The following is a 7,472-nucleotide window of genomic DNA, read 5'->3' on the forward strand; positions in this document are numbered from 1 at the left end:
ATATCAAAACTCATTTAAGTGTACACTTTTAAATGTGAACTGTATGGCAACAAGAATATACCCCAATAAAGCTGTTTATTATGCTTCCCCATCCACCTAAAAAGGAATAGACAAATACATACCAATGTGGTTGCCTCTAAGGGGAATGAAGATGATAAAGTCTTTCAAATTTTACTCTATTTACTGCTATACCATTACAATGAGAAATATATTCACTTATTATCTACAAAACATAAAGGAATGTAAAAGGTAAATCTAAAATATCCTTCAAAAGTCCTTCATAAACTATCCTGAATTTAATGTTATTCAAATTAACTAAGAAACAGCCTGAAAAAAGAGTGAAGATATGACTCTAAGAATATTTCACATAGATAAGAGCATTAGCCCCATTCCTGACAAATAAATCTTAAACATAATTTATTTATTTGATATTAGACACCTACTACGTCCAGAGGGTAGAGATGGAAAAGAATAGATTGGTGTCAAACCATAACACTATAGCCAACAGAAAGAAGCAAAGTTTTAAGTTAAGGACTTCTGCTACACAGCTGAGGAGACGATATACACAAAGTGGACTGGGGTCAGACAGTAGAAAATCTTGAATACCAGGCTGAGAACTAAGACTGTCCTTTTTTTTTTTTTTGATGGAAAGCCACTGAAAGTTTTTACAGACAGGCATAACAGACAAAAGAAGGGTAAAACTAACATAGCAACCAAAGGGCAGAAACTGAAAGCAAAGAATAGCAGGAAAGGTAAGGAAGTGATGAAGTTTTCAAAAACAGGAACACTTACAAACAGTACTGTGAGATTATGGTGTTTCAATTACTAATTCATGTTCAAAAGAGTTGTTTGTTTTGTTTGCTTCATCTAAGGAAGAACAGAAAAGGAAAAAAGATAGTTTATTCATTTTGATGAATTTTAGAAATTCATGATAAAGAATAAAGAAGGCTTGCCAGAAAATTCAGAGGGCAAGTTTCTAGGCCATTATCTTTTGTGACACCACTGAAACCTAGAGGGAATCAGAGGAAAAAAAAGAGAAGAGGGAATCAAAACCAACAGGAGTTCCTCAGTTTTTTCTTTTATCATACTAGGAATTGAACCCAAGGGCACTTACCCACTGAGCCACATCCCTAGCCCTTTCTATGTTTTATTAGACAGGGTCTCATTAAGTTGGTTAGGACCTCGCTAAACTGCTGAGGTTGGCTTTTAACTCAGGATCCTCCTGCCTCAGCCTCCCAGCCGCTGGGATTATAGGGCTGGAAATATGGGCATGCACCACAAGAATAGCAAAAGGTACAATGGTAATTAAAACAACAGATACTCCTTGACTTACAGTGGAGTTACCTCCTGATAAACCTAACATACGGTGAAAATGTCTTTTTTTTTTTTTTTAGGGGGAGGGGTATCAGGGATTGAAACAAGAAGCACTTAATTAACCACTGAACCACATCCACAGCCCTTTTTTATTTAGTTTTATTTTGAGATAGGATCTCCTTAAATCGAGGTGGAAATATCTTAAATCAAAACTACATTTATTACACCTAACTTACCAAACATCATAGTTTGGCAACACAGTATACTCTAGGATATTGGATTCACCCTTAACCACTTATACAGGTGGGCTGACTAGGAGCTGTGGTTTGCTGCCTCTCCCCATATCACATACTGTTAGCCCAGAAAAAGATCAAAATTCAAAATATGAAGTATAGTTTCTATTAGCTGTGTATCACTTTCCCACCATCTGGAAGTCAAAAAATTGTATATTGGGTAAAAAAACTGTATATTGTACTTCTGAATTAATGGTAAAATACAACTAAGTACTTTAAAACTTCTCTACTGAAGTTTTTTTTTTTTAATCCTAATGGTAAAATTGGTTAAATAAATGCAGATTTAACTGAATACCAAATTCTGACAATTTGAATTTAGAGAATGGTCATTTTCACATCCTTAATTTCATCAACCATCCTTCCACAATACTATTTTCATTGCCTATATAACCTTTCTATAACATCTCCTCAAAACAATGCTACCTACCAATTTAATACCATGGCAACACTGCTATGAGATTAAAAAAATATGAGTAGAGCAAATTCTCATTGCCACTTTCTCTAATGTTCAGTAGTTTTTAAATGCCAGTTAAAAACTGATAAGCATCTAAACAAGGCACCAAAACTTGCCATATTTGATTATTGTTATTATTTCCAAAAACATACTTGAAATAAAATTATACACATTACTTTATGATCTATTTCATATTTTATCAAATGTTCTGATTCAGAAGAAATGTTTGCTAACATTTTGTAAAACATCTCTGCCAACTTTTAATCTTATCTGATATACTATCGAAAAGAAACAATGAATCAGGCTTCATGGCACACACCTGTAGTCTGAGCGACTAGGGAGGCTAAGGAAGGAGGATTCAAAATTCCAGGCCAGCCTGAGCAACATAGTGAAACCCTACCTCAAAATAAAAAATAAAAAGCACTGGGAATGTAACTCAGTGGTAAAGCACCCCTGGTTCAATCTCCAATACAAAAAAATAAATAAATAAAATAAGAAGAAAAAAAGAATAAAGGTAAAACAATTAATGAACTAAGAATTATTAGTTTACTTCACTTACAACACTTGAATCAGAAAACCATTTGTATTGCTCTCCAGAAGCAAAAAAAAGTCTGTCATATAAATATAAAACATGTGCAAAGTTTTGTACAAGGCCATTTGTCAAGACATTGTTCAAAATAGCAAACAAAGGTTTGGAGGTGTAGCTCAGTGGTACAGCATGTGCTTAATATGTAAGATGCCCCCGAGTTCATTCCCTAGCATTCCTCCCAAAATAGCAAAAATATATAAATAATCTGTCTCATGATAGAGACTAATTGAGTATAATATAATGTAACCTTTCAAATGATTATACAGACTAATACTAACCTGGAAAGGCAGCCATGAAAATAACAGATTACAAATAAAAAATATTGTGATCTCTTTCTGTGATGAATATATATACACTTACAGTCATAGAAAGTGTAAATGAATAGATACTCAGATGTTAACCATAATATTTCTGAGTGCTGAAATTACAGGTGTTATTTTTCTGCTTACTTTTCAGTATTCTCTGAAATTTTCCCCAGCAAAACAGTATTTGCAAAAATTAACATGCTGGACTGGGGTTTGTACCTCAGTGGTAGAGGTAGATATTTCTTCCCAGTTCCCACTACAACCATGAGCCTAGCTCGTGATAGGCACTGGGTTCAATCCTCAGCACCACATAAAAATAAATAAAGGTATTATGATATTCTGCAATAAATTTTTTTGAAAATACATATGGGCTGGGGTTGTATCTCAGCAGTAGAGCGCTTGCCTAGCACGTGTGAGGCTGTGGGTTCGATCCTCAACACTACATAAAATAATAAAGTATTGTGTCCTCTTACAGCTAAAAAAAAAATATTAAAAAAAATTAACACATGGGGCTGGGGATGTGGCTCAATGGTAATGCGCTCGCCTGGCATGCCCGGGGCGCTGGGTTCGATCCTCAGCACCACATAAAAATAAAAAATAAAGATGTTTTGTCCACCGAAAACTAAAAAATAAATAAATATTTTAAAAAATTAATACATATGATTTCAACTAACAAACTCCAAACTTTTTACAAGAAAGCTGCCAAAGCCTAAGGAATAGCCAAAAATACTGTGACATAAGAGCAAAAGGGAAAACATTAACAATACCATAACTAGAATTCTTTATGAACTAGGTATTCTAGAGGACTCCAGGACAGTCTTGCCACCTTTAAGGAGGCCTACAAAAGAGTTCTGAAACTACAAAACCTAGGTTCAAATCTCTGTCACTTTTATCAGTATGACCTTGCATTAGTCACTTACCCTTTTTAGACCCACTTTACCTATAAAAAGAAGTTATTACTTGCCTTTCCTATCTAAAAGAACTTTTGGAAAGATCAGAGATAATGTGACACATTATGAACTGAAAAGTACCATTTAAGTAAGATATTATTCAAACATTAAAAAAAAGATGCGTAATGGCAGAGCCAAAAACTTCAGAAAACACAACAATCAATTTCATGAAGTAATAAACCAGGGTTTTTTTGTTGCTGTTGTTTTTAAAGGCTACATCTCATCATAAACATTAAGTTTTTCTAAGACTTGGGTATTTCTTCCCAATTCCCACTACAACCATGAGCCATTTATTTTCTTATCCCTAGTTACCAGCAAGAAAGAGTACAAATTACACTGAACTCAAAAGCCTCAGCAAGAAGCCTGGAGCAGCATGTTGATGGAGTTCACCAGGAGAAACCCAAGGTTAATCAGCTATGGACTCAACACTAAGCACCACTACAATCAACAGGGATTACAAGACACTCTTTGAAGAGAAAGACAATGCAATCACCCAGGAGAAAACCACAGAGGAAAAGAAAGCAGTATTTCAAACAATTACATGAAATACTTAAAAACTAAAGTGCTTTATAAACTGCTTTTAAATACTGTTCACAAAATTAGTGACATAAAACAAAAGCCATCTAAATGTGGCACTTGTCAAAAGCAAGTTATGGAGATTAAAATAAAATCTACGAATAAATTGTCTGATCTACTTGCCTCTATTTGTTAAAAAAAAAAAAAAAAAAAAAAAAAAAGCAGACAAATTACACCACAAAGATCAAAACTAAGTGGTTATTTCTTGAAAACAAAGAGGCAAAACATGACAACAGAATCTAATTACATGCTTATAAAGTAAATACTTTTAAAAGTATGGTTTTTTCTTCCCATTGAATTTCATTATTTACTCCACTAAAATGATGATTAACATCTTCCCTCCTACAGTTCCTCTGTGTTAAAATAGCAGTAAAACTTGGTTTAAGTTTTAATTCAGAAAACAGTTGTTAAAAAAAAGTACTTTTAAGAGGAGCTACAAGAAGCTGTCAGATTATTAACTATCAACATCACCCGGCTATCACACCCTCCCACTTTTAAGTTGGTAAAGACAATAAAATATTCACTCTCCGTATTCTCACAAAAGTCTTTTATGGGTAGATCCTTAATGAAAAATTAAACTTTTCATAAACAAATGTGCACAGAGTACTCATTTTGATATGTATGACTCACAATATAATTTTTATTGGCAGTACCTTGAAGTGTTGCAGCTTGCACTATTCCTACAGGGGATACAGATCTGTTTTTCCCATCTAGATCTTTGCAGATTCCTTATAGATTTGAAAGGATTCACTAAAAGGGCCATGTGGAAAATAATTATAAACACAATCCACAGCAAAATTAAATGAGGACTGTGAACTAGGATAACAAAAAAGTCACTGTATTTATCAAAAGCCTTTCAGTTGAAAGTACTGTATTTCCATTTAGATTTTTTCTAATCTAGGTTTTTCTTTTTTCTTTTTTTTTAGTTATAGATGGACACAATACCTTTGTTTGTTTATGTGGTGCTGGGGATCGAACCCAGTGCCTCACCCATGCTAGGCAAGTGCTCTACCACTGAGCCACAACCCACGCCCTGTTTTTCTTAATTCTTACTTTGATTTTTTTCTACTTTTTTAGGGTGCATGTTATTTACCTCCAAAAATCACAAACAAAAAACCCTGCAAATATATTTCCAAAAGGAGTATCTTCCAAACTTGACTACACAAAAAATTATATGTGCACATTCTTAAATAACTATAGCTGGCTCCTGAGATTACCTCCCCCACTCCCAAAAAAAGAACAGTAAATTTAACCATAATGAAGCATTAGCAAAATTTTTAACACAGCTTATCACCAGTTAAGTAATTCATCACAGCTCCTCAAGGTCTCAGGCACACACAATGACATACAAACATGTCAAAACAGTTATTATAATTTATAAAATTATAAAACAGGAACATAAAAGTTGAAAACTCCTCTGGAAAAACTCAAGATGATTTTGGAGACAGCAAAAAAAGGACACCAATTTTAGATAAATAACATTTCCCCAAGTATTTAGTGTTCATCTGATATGGACTCATTTTTGTAAAGAGAAAACTTTACCTAACAAGACTCACACCAGGGATCTCATCTATCCTCAAAGGCACTTTCTTAAAATGAGAAAGAACAAAGAAGTAAATCTCCCAGCATGTGCCTTCCATACTAGTTTCTTCAGACATCATCAAGAGTCACAATATAGCCCCCACAAGCTTTTCAGTTTTACTCTATGGTCCATGTATAATAGAACTGATAAGCTATTTCAAAAGGACTGCTAACAAAATAAATATTAGAAGGCAAGGATCACAGCAACATAGTGACTATTTTGGGAAACTATAGAAAACGCGTATCTTGAAGTTGTGTACTTTTTCATTTCAAGGGTTAATTATCTCCAAATAGTCAAATTCCTGAGGCTTTATCCTTTCAAGTCAAAACTGAAAGGAAAAAGAAATCATCCATTCCAGTTCTTCTCTGCCTTAAAAGTGTAATTAGAAGTAAATTTTAAAAGAATGGCACTCAAAGCCAATATACAAATATACAAATCTCACAATGTTAATGCTCCCAAGTTATTAGGGAAAACGATCTTTCAATGAGGCTTTTCCACAGAAAAACTCTCCAGAAATGAACCAGGTGTTTGGTGTTTTACAAGTTGTTTTATCACAATGGAGAAAAAAACAAGTGATTTTTATTAACTATAAAAAGAATTTACAAATATCCCCAAGGATTTACAATCGTATATCCCAATCTCCACTCTGACCGAGATGTCAATTCTCTGGGCTGTGATATAACCAGCTGCTCAGTTCACACACAGGAAGCCACAGAGAAGGGAATATCGCGTTCAGAGCCTCGAAATAATACGCGTTAGTTAAGAACTGCCTGCTACTAAACCAAAATTATTCAAGCGGAGCCCCATTTGTCACAATCCAATCATAAGGGTTCCACCCCCTCCCCCAACTGCTTGTGTAGTGGTATATCTGCTTCGGTAAAGAAGCCATCATCAGGTAAAGATTGGGGTGGGAGAAAAAGCGGGGGAAAGGGGGCACCCTTTCATCTAATTTCGCGAGGCGTGAGTAATTGGTACAGTTGAGAGGAACGGAGGAACGTTCTATTTATCGGGGGTTGAAGTAGGATGAGGGGGGGAGAATTTCGTTCAAATCAACATGGCCAGCAAGATGTCCCTACAAACAAAAGGCAACGGGGGGATATAAACACGAACCATTCACCTCCATCAGCTATAGCATCGCCATCATGGTGTGTGCAGAGACCCCCAAAGGCTCCTCTCACCCTCCACGCCAGTCAAAGCAAGAGAAGGGAGAGAGGAGCTGCATCCCACCACCCACTACTCCTTCCAAATACACACTCACCGAGGGGGTTTCTCCCCACTCCCCGGTGGTCCGGAATCAAAGAGAAAGAGTAACGTCCCACCCAGGCAGACTCCCCCGCCACCCCTCAGCCGAACCCCAACGCCGGCCCGAGGTTCGCTAAACTTTACCGGAGCTTCTCCCCCACCTCCCC

At 35.7% G+C, this 7,472-nt stretch overlaps 1 protein-coding gene across 3 annotated transcripts in view; it reads right to left on the bottom strand.

Moving 5' to 3' along the window:
• Positions 1-7,472, bottom strand: part of Pias1 (protein inhibitor of activated STAT 1) — a 129,973-nt gene that overhangs the window by 121,743 nt on the left and 758 nt on the right. The gene's annotated exons all lie outside the window — the stretch shown is intronic.

The sequence above is a fragment of the Marmota marmota genome, unplaced genomic scaffold (genome assembly GCF_001458135.2).
Source record: "Marmota marmota marmota unplaced genomic scaffold, marMar, whole genome shotgun sequence".
NCBI lineage: Eukaryota > Metazoa > Chordata > Mammalia > Rodentia > Sciuridae > Marmota > Marmota marmota.